This window comes from Jatropha curcas, chromosome 2, assembly GCF_041381405.1.
Source record: "Jatropha curcas cultivar XTBG-Jc1 chromosome 2, XTBG_Jcur_1.0, whole genome shotgun sequence".
Taxonomy (NCBI): Eukaryota; Viridiplantae; Streptophyta; class Magnoliopsida; order Malpighiales; family Euphorbiaceae; genus Jatropha; species Jatropha curcas.
Window position 1 is genome coordinate 26451396 of NC_143152.1, and position 8831 is coordinate 26460226.

The 8831-nt window shown below is 33.4% G+C and overlaps 1 long non-coding RNA gene across 1 annotated transcript; it reads left to right on the top strand.

Annotated features, from left to right (window-relative positions):
* Positions 1-200: 200 nt before the first annotated feature.
* Positions 201-1751, top strand: LOC149498490 (uncharacterized). The gene is made up of 2 exons (XR_016319689.1): positions 201-770; positions 1581-1751. It is a non-coding gene; the product is annotated as an uncharacterized LOC149498490 (long non-coding RNA).
* The last annotated feature ends 7080 nt before the right edge of the window (positions 1752-8831 follow it).

Genomic DNA, 8831 nt, shown 5'->3' on the forward strand with positions numbered 1-8831 from the left:
AAATTAATATTAATATTTTAGTGCGAATACTGTGAGAAACCGAACCGAAAATCGATTGAAAAAGCCGAAAACCAGTTGAAAACCAAAGATTTGGGCCGAATCGAATCGAATCGAACCGGTTCGACCCAAAACATCTAGAAACTTCCTCCTCTCTATATTCAACGCTTATCTCCCTCACTCATGGAGTCCTGCGCCTCCAGTTCACCGACAACCTCCCCAGCCACTGCTCCTCGCTTCTTCTTCTTCTTCTTCTTCTTCTTCTTCTTCTTCTTCTTTTTTCTTTCCTTCTTTTCCCTTCACTGCGTCTGTGTTCTTGACGAGGCAAAACAGCAGCAGCGTCGCGCGACACCCCCAGCTGATCGGACCTCCTCGCGCGCCACCGCTGCTCCCCGCGACAGCTCGACCTCGGCAAGCTTGCCGTTCCGCCCCTCCCTCCGCTCGAACCAAGCGGAGACAGCAGCCTAGAGAGGACTGCATCGCGCCTCAACGGATCTGTCGCGCCACCGCCCTGTCGCCGCTCCAGTGTGCCTCCGACCACCAGGAACGAGCCTGTCCAGCTTCTTCGCGCCGTCTCCGCCTCTCTCCGGCACTGTCAGTCGGATCCGGCCACTGGCAGCTACTGCTCTTCGATCTGGCACGTGTAAAAATCTCCGATCTAGCGAAAATTCGACAAATTTATATTTTGAGAAACGTATAAAGTCTCGGACTGTGAAGACAAAGGCTGGGAGCGCACAATAGGAAAGGCAGTCCTTTTAAGGACAACAAAAACAGTGAGTAGTGTTAGATAACTAGTATCATCCGCCTGCATTCATGCATTCACGGCTAAATGTTATCATGCATTATTTTATTGAATTGCCATATTATGATGCACCATTTGTTGATATTAAAAATTGTTTGATTACTTGTGCTGTGAATACACTGTGCCTTGTTTGTGTGGAATTGGGATGACGTGGACCACCATGGGTTTGTGAGGACGGTCTGTGATATGGATCCTGAATATGATATGATATGAAATTTGACCGTCGGCCGGAAAAATGGGAGATCGGCTCCCCCGTGTGCACCTGATGATATGGATTGTATGGAAAACCACAGGATGGCTTCTTGTTGTTGCGCACCTGATAATCTAGATTTGATTGTAGCCCGCAGGGTGGCCTCCTGTTGTGAGCACTTGATGATCTAGATTGGATGGAGACCACCGGGTTGCCTCCTGTGGGTATGGAAAAGAAAAGAGAGAATGGAAAAACAATGAGAGGACTGGTCAGTGAGGATTAGACCAGTTGGCCGTATGGGGGATCGGCTCCCCGGTGCACATGTATGAGAGGGCGAGCCATGTGTGAGGACGGCTCGTTGGGGTTTCAGGTGGTGCCACTGACTAATTTCCACGTGATGTGATTATATGAAGGTGATGATACTTGTGATTGCTGTTGTATTGCCATTTGTGTGACAAACTGCATGATCATATAATTAAACGGTAACTAGATAAAAATATTTAGCATCTGTGTGATTGTGTGGGGTGAGAGGGTTATCTAACCCTACTCATTGAGTTTGGCGCTCACCCCTGCCTACTATTTTTTTTCCAGGTAATAGAAAGAAAGAAAAGCCTTGTAGAGTTGAGACACTTATTGTAGAAGACTGTTAAGGATAGAAATAACGATGTAAATATAAAGGTAGAGTTCCGCAATTGTATTCCAGTTGGGTTGTAAATAAATAATAAAGTCCATATTAAATATATGAATTGTATTTTGAATGCATATGTATAATAAGTTAATGGGCCTGAATCCATAATTATGAATAGACTGTGAGATTTAAATAAGTTAGGCTTACTACGGGCTTCGGGGGCCTTAAGCCCACCCAGGTCCTAGTGCCGATCCGACCCACGGAAATGGGTCATGACAGTATATCAAGGACAAATTTATATTTTTTTCCATCTTAAAAAACCTACTATTTTATTTTTATAAGGAAAAAATTTGCTGAGACCGAGTCTATGGTCCAAGCCAATGAAATTAAATATTTTTTTAAAAAGAGTTTTATTTTATCCTTTTCCCCCCTAAATATATAGTGAGAAATATTATTATTTTAATAATAGTCCTTAATTTCATTGATTCCGTATATAAGTTGGGATACAGACTCGGTCTAAGCAAGTTTTTTTTCCCTTTATATAAAATTGATTTCATCTTTTATTAGTCAATTAATAGTTATAAGAGAAGTTGTGATTTTGTTGGTTTTTTCACTTACGTGAGGAATGAGATGTCTTGAGTTTGATTTCTTTTTACCACATGTGTTTTCACCATTTCGGTGAACCAAGGAGAGGGCTACCCCTGTTTTGCAGCCCACTGTGTTTTTTTGTCCATAAAAGCCTTCAATGAATTAAAAAAAAGAAAGAATATAATTCATTAAATATATATTTTTTAAAAGGCTAAATCATAAAAAAGGGCATGATTTTGACAATTTTTTTTATATTTTAGAGGCTAACTCACATTCATGTGGGAATTTTTTTTTAATTACTTTTAAAATTTTTAAGTTGAAAGATTGCGTAGTTGAGACAATATCCTTTCGTCCCACTGCAAGTTTGAAAGGATTTGATACAGTTTTATAATTAACAGACTTTTGATGTATTCAGCGAACAACTTGTACCGTTAGCAACCTCAAGATCTAACGAGTAGATATTTTTTTCTCATAAAACTGCATCACTTGACTGCACCCAATCAGACTCTGGAAGGGGGCTAAAATTAATAATATAAAATAAATACACAATATTGATTGAAAGAATTAAAAATAGTGGCGAAATTAAAAAAAAAAAAAAAACTCAAACATTCAGGCTTTTTTTTTTTGTGTGTGTGATTATGCCTTTTCTAAATCTTAATAGAGTATGATTTATTGCAACATTCCAAAGATGCTATGACTCCAAAGAGAGTATGAGATGCTCCTGTGGAGCTTTTAACTAAATCAACGAAGCAAAGTTGCAATGAATTAAGAATGCATAAGAAAATGATGGCAATTCGCAAGCAAACATGTCAATTAGTCTGTTAAATCCATATGTACTGAAATTTTGAAACTTGATCTGACTAATAAAATTGGTGATGCAATGCAAGGAGATGGAGAATTATTTATTGTTCATGGTTTAAAATTAACCTGAATGATATGTTCTACTCACTACTACACACAGGGTTGGACTCGAGAATTCGATTTAACCAAGCAGGGTAGAAGTGGGCCTGATTTGTCAAGCCTAATTCAGGTTTTGGGTTTTGATCATAACCCAAATGAGTTGAGTGATTAAATGGGCTTGCTTGCACCCAGGACTCACTTTCATTTTGTCGAAAATTCAATATTCCTGAAGCTTAATTAATTCACTGTTTATTTTGTTAATATTAAAATTTAAATAAATTTATTTATTAATGTAAGTTTATGAGTATTTAAAAGGAACACTTTCTATGTTGACCCTATGCTGGAAGAGATTTATGGGGGGAGGCTCTGGAGGAGAGGAATGCAGGAGTAGTGGTGCGAGATAATGTTGAGAAGGAACTTGTTGTCGCTGATGATTGGCAGAACTGTATTGTGGGGCGATTGATGTTGGTAAAGCCGGTTAATTCGCTACATTTAAACAAACTATGGCGTCTGTATGGAGGCTGGTGAAAGGGATGCTGGTGAAGGAGCTTGGCAATAATGCTTTTGTTTTTCAGTTCTTTCATCTCATTGATCATGAGAGGGTATTGTAGGGAGGACCCTAGGGTTTTGCGCAGAACTTAATCCTTATGCAATCTTTACAATCGGGGGAAAATCCCAAGAAAATTGAGTCGATAATAGTGGATTTTTGGGTTAGGGTGTATGACTTGCCAACTGGCTTTATGTGTGAAAGAGTTGCGAAGGAGCTTGGCAATTTTATTGGCTTGTTTTTGGAGTCAGATTCAAAAAATTTTGTTGGTATCTGGGGAGAATACATGCGTATTCGGGTTCGGATGGATATTTGCAAGCCATTAAAGAGGATAACTCAAGTGAAGAAGGAGGGTGGTGAGTGGCCATGAGTGCACTTCAAGTATGAACGCCTTAACACTTTTTATTTCTTTTGTGGGATGCTGGGTCATTCTGATCGCTTCTGTGCTAAGTTGTGTGAGTACCCTTCCATTATGAAGGATCAGTTTGTGTTTGGTCCATGGATGAAGGTGGAGACCAGGAAGCCATTGACGATTGGCGAGCGGTGGTTGAAGTCGGAAGCGGAGGTGGTTGCAGGTGGTTCGACGGCGGGGAAGAATTCCCACTTTTCTCCACCGTGTTTTGCGCAATCTTCACCTAACCTATAGTAGAATTTTGTGGACTCAGCTCGTAAGAATAAGGCAAATTATATGGAGAAAAATAAGGGATTGGATGGTACAGAAGATGTATCTCAGGAGATTGTGGATGATAGTGAAGTATTCACAGAGGCAACACGGCGTAGCAAGAAGAGGAAAAGAATAAGGGTGCGGACCCGATGTCTATATCAACTCAGGATATGTCAAAAAACTCCTTAGAGGTGGGTGCTGGTTCCCAGGCCCGCTAAGCCCAATGAGTTCCTTATATTGGGACTGTCGTGGGCTTTGGAACCCGCAGACAGTCAATGAATTAAAAAACCTTGTGTCTTTAAAGAGGCCCAATATTGTTTTTTTGATAGAGACTATGGTAGGATGAGATGGTATGGACTGGGTGTGACAATCTTTAGGCTTTATCAGGGTATTTTTATGGTACCACCTATGGGACATGGGGTGGGCTTGCATTGCTTTGGAAGGAAGGACAGGCCTAGCTGTTCTTTAATTAGCTTCAACTATAATGATGTGGATGTGAAGGTTATGATAATTAGTGTCGGTCCATTTCGCTTTATGGGTTTCTATGGCTGTCCGAATAGAAACCGACATCAACAGTCTTGGCTTTTGCTTCGGTCTCTAAACAACAATTTTGATTTGCCATGGACTAAGTGTATATATTGTCTGTCGATATATTCAGATTAAAATCACACTCCCTCAATACTCTCAAAAAAAAAAAAAAAAAAAGTGAGATTTATATTTCACTGTAAAAAATTCATTTGCCAACAATTTTAGATTCACGCCGTACAGAGTCATAAAAAGAGGCAAAGCGCTCATTCCTAAATATGGCCCACATTATTTGTTATCATGAATTGATATTATCAGATGTTTATCTGCCCATCGATCAGATTGAAATTATTTTCAATTTTGATTTGTTCTAAAATATAATTTACTTTCATTTTTTTTATTGTAATTAATTCTTAAATTGTCTATTACATTCTTATTAAATTTTATTATTGATGTAAAAGTACTTTGATTGTTAATCATGTTGAGATTGTCGGAGATATAAAGATTTTTATTATTAATCATGTGATAGGGTATTAAAAAATTAAACTCAATATTAAAATGCGTGTAGCCGGGAGTGGAAAGGAAATAAAATTGAAGTCAATGAGTCATTTGGATTATCGAAATTGAAAGAAATCATGGATTTAACTTTTATTATCGTACATGTTTGGAAGCTGCAATTCCAGACTATATTTAAGAGCATGGTACTTATAGAAAAGTAAGACAAATAGCAATTGAATTTTGCAAGGGGCCCCAATATGGCATTCAGTAATGTCCTGTTACTTACTATTTTGGTTTATTTGAATGAAAATGTTTCTGAATCTCTGTACATTCCAGAAAAATAAATTTTGGTTTTTTCATTCAATTTAAATTGTTGTCCTGTCAGATCCGCTTTCTATATTATCAATAGGTTAATTCTAACAAGTCGAACGTTCCAGAAATACAGAAAAGGAAAAAAGAAAGAAAAAAAGAAATTTCTTCATCGAACTAATACAAAAATGATAGAGCGAAAAAGGTATTAATTTTTTTTTTTAAATTGTAAGAAATTCCACTAACTAACATTGCTAACTACTAACTATCGCAAACAAATTGATACGAAGTGCCTCTTAATAATGATGGGGTTTGGTTTGGTGAATAAAACCAAAAGAAGTTCAAAAATTCTGTGATTGGATCTTTTGGATTCCATGAATGAGTCTTTCAGACGTGTCAACGTATTTTTACCCTAATTATATAGTATCGTTTAATGCATTAAAGCCATAAATGTATCCACGTGCCCGCAGGATAAGAATCGCAAACAGGTTGTTGCCACGTAGGCATGACCTGCGTTTTCAAAGTGTGTGGTTTTGATTTTTGAATCATCGATGCCATTTTGATTTTGGTTGAAAATTTTTATTTTTTATTTTTATTTTAGAGCACAATAGAAAATACTAATATTGATAAAATTATATAGATTTAATAACTATTAAATTTATTTAAGAATTTATAAAATGGATAAATTGAGAGTTTAATTAATGATTTTTAATTTCGCAATTATTTTTTTAACAGTTTAAATGTGAACCATATATCTTAATGTAAAAAAAAAAAAAAGGAAATCAAAATTGACTTATAAACATAGGTTGGTTTCATAGATGGAAGGAGACATATAGCATGACTAGTTGAAAAACCGTTGGCGATTTAAATATTATTTTATTAATTACTACATTGCTTTATTATAATATTATTTTATTAATTATTATATTACTTTGTTAAACTATTATCAACTATTAAACTGTTAAGAAGAAGAAACTAAAATCCTATTTAAAATAATTAATAATGATAAATGACCATAGTTGAAATGGAACTTGGAAAATTTCATTATTTCAGATATTTAAATATTTGAATTTGATTTTAAATAATAGGATATTGTAGAGAAAATTATTAAATCTGATAAATACCTTAACATATTTTGATAATAGTATGAATTTCTACTTCAATTTTTCTCGTAGTATATTAGAATTAAATTATTAAAACATATAAATAAATTTAAGAATAATTATCCAATTCAAATATTTCATTTAGATAAATGAAGGAATAAATTTTAATAGATATAGGATGTACATAGATAGATTTATAGTTAGACTTGCAGTTAGATACTAACATTGAAAAAAAAAAAAAATACTAATTTATCATTATTTTATATTAATATTAATATAAATTTCAAATAAATAAATTAAAAATATATAAAATAATTCAAAAGAAAGGTTGGCAAAGGAGTCTACACCTTGCAAATATGTATGAAAAAGATGGTTCAACCATAAATAAGTTGAATTAGGAAAGTGAGAATTTGTGTTGTATTCAAGTTAATATTTGTGTGATCAATGTTTATCTCAACGAAAATTGAATTTTGAAAATTTTAAACAGTTTAATTATCTATGTATTGATTTAAAAATTTTGAAAGTTAACTTTTTAAAAATATATATCCAATTGAATTGTAAAAAAAAAATAAAAATAAAAATTTAAAAATTTCTAAAAAAAAAGATAGTGCTATAGCTTTGAATCTTCTCTTTAAATTTTAAACTTTTATTAGTTGGATTAGGTTTCAAAAATTTATCAACATCCATATTAAATACTAAATATTAAATTAAAAATTATTTAAATAGACGAATCAAATTTCAGAAAAATAATAAAAAATTTCAAATTTTCTAAAAAAAAAAAAAATAGAACGGTAAAGAAAGAGAACGCCTCAAAAAAAATATCAAATGAAAATTTAAAATATATAATGAATAAATATTTGACGAAACGTTACTTATTTTGAAATAACTAAGCAACGCTCAGTTGATTTTCAATAATGTCAGTATCGCTTCTTATTAAATTTCGATTGCTACTTGAGCTTGGGATTACCAATTATATTTTACATCGATGTTCACCAAGCTTCTCTCTTCCAACTTTGGCAATCATGGACTTCCTTTCCTATTCTTTCTATATTTCCTTTTTTTTTTTTTTTTTTAGTTGAATTATTTGTCGAAGGGAGGGAAAATTGTGCTCCATCGACTGTCACTATCTTTAGCTTAATGTGTCGAAGTATGGACTCACATGCTCAATTAATATCTGTAATGTCACTCTAAATTGAATGATAAATATCATAATTGTTAATAATTTTTTTTAAAAATATCGAATAATAAAATTTAAAAATTGGTCAACATTCAAATGATTCAAATTTAAAATCTTTTGTTCTTAAAAAAAAAAATCAAAATTCTATAAAATGCAAAATGCAAAAAGCGGATGACTTAGTGGTCTATATATCAATGAATTTAAGATGGTAGATCGTAGTTAGAGGAAAGAAATAATCATTAATAAATAAATAATTCACAGTATTAATCAATAAAATTAAAATAATAAGTGCAAAAATTATTTGGCCTTTAGTTATACTCTTTCTATCCCAAGATAATTATTTTGTCTCTATAGTACTTTTTAAATATTTTAAGAAGCCATAGTTTTTTTTTTTAAATTTATCATTATTTATATTAGATATAATAAATTATTTTTAATTTTAAAATAAAGAATAATTTAATTAATTTATATTAGATATATGTAATGCTAATTAAAAATGTAACTGAGTCGACTCGTTGTCATCTCTCAAGCCTTGTTTGGCAGCAATTATTTTGTACGCCTATAAATCCGCAGCGCAATAAAGGCAGTTTTATCAATATCTTCTGAATTATGCCATTCATCACATTTCACCAACCACCACTTTTGTGGCCCCAATTAGGCGGCCACCGTTTACCTCAACATTGTCTCCTTTACAGGACTAATATATTTCAAATTTGAATTTAAACAGAATCAACTTAATAGGGGCAAAATTATAATTCGAGTCTTGTAATTTGCGAATACAACTACTCGTGTATGTCTCTTTTAAAATATATTAATTTCTTTTTATATTTTGCTTTTGTTACATTGTTAGATTATTTTGTCTAATTTTTGCATCTTTTACATTGTGTCAATAAGAAAATATAG